Below are 1,379 nucleotides of genomic sequence, written 5' to 3'. Positions count from 1 at the left end.
GGAGGCACATTCGCAACCCGCAGTGCCGTGTCTGCGCATGCACGGGTTGCAATTTGGCGCTTCTGCGCAAAGCACGATTTAGCGCTTCTGCGCATGCGCGACCGCCAAAACCCGGAAGTAACCCATTCCGGTACTTCCGGGTCAGTGGGTCCATAACCCGAAAAGACGCAACCTGAAGCGTCTGTAACCCAAGGTATGACTGTAGTCTGGGAGGGTGGGTGCTAAGCCCAGCAGCAAAGAGAGTGTGCCATGGGTCCTTCTCTGCAGCCCCAGAAGAAGACACCAGCACTGAGAATCAGCTCAAAAAAAGCCTGAGCCAATCTGGTGCACTCCAGATATTTCGGACCCCAATTCCCATCAGCCCCAGCATCACGCTGACTACTGACTTGAGAGCAAGCAGTCCTTCTGTCTAGTCAAGACACACACATACTTGCAGAGCTCAGAGGAGCGAGCCGTCCACCGCAGGTAAGCCTGTTTAATGGTCACAGATCTAGCTGACTACAGGTAGCACGGTCCTGCTGATGCAAGGATGACTGAACGCTGTTCTGGCTTGCGGCACTTGCTAGATGCCCAGCCGAACTGCACGTACAGAAAGACCAGGCCCGGAAAGCTCCTATTTCCTAAAGTACAGCAACAGGATGTCAGCTCCTCATTAGGAAGGCCAATCTGGAGGAATTTAAGGAGATGAACCTCCACCTTAACACACACAAAAATGTTCACAAGCAAATCAAGGGCCAGTTAAGCTGGTGGTGAGAACCTGCCCCTTCCTCCCCACCAGTGATGTTGGACTCCCAGCAGCCAGCATGGCCAATGGTCAGAGCTGGCAGGAGTTTTAATTCCAGCAACACATGGAAGGAAGAAGGGTCCTCATCCCTGCAGGAAATGATGGATATGGAAAGTTGGCTTGGCTTGGCGAGGAAAAGCGGCCCAGGAGGCAGAAAGAAGCCACCGAGATTCTGAACTGGAAGTCCCCTGCTCTCAACACTTCCTGATGGGGTCGCCATGTTCAGAACCAAGCAACATTCACCTTTCTCCCCCACCTTCCAGCAGCCATTATATCTCACAGCACAAACTGGGTTTTCCTTACTTTTGCAAAGCCAGGAGCCTGAAAAAGCAGTGTGCAGTGCAAAAGGTTCTAATTTTGGGGGTGGGTGGGATGGGGTGAACGGGACATTTCACTGGGCCAGATCCCAGCTGCAGAGAAGAGAATGTGGGCAGCTCACAGGAGCGACGCACTTCTTCCGTCCCCTGACCAGTGCACAGAAAATAAAAATAACCACTCAAGCAGTCACACTTGTGGGATGTTGTAGATACCAAATCCTTGCAGCGAGGAAAGATTCCCTGCAGGTCTCTGAACCGAACCCCTGAACTCCCCAGCC

This window comes from Podarcis pityusensis (assembly GCF_964106645.2).
Source record: "Podarcis pityusensis genome assembly, chromosome: 12".
Lineage (NCBI taxonomy): Eukaryota > Metazoa > Chordata > Lepidosauria > Squamata > Lacertidae > Podarcis > Podarcis pityusensis.
The sequence above is the reverse complement of the archived record's forward strand: the minus strand, read 5'-3'. Positions refer to the sequence as shown.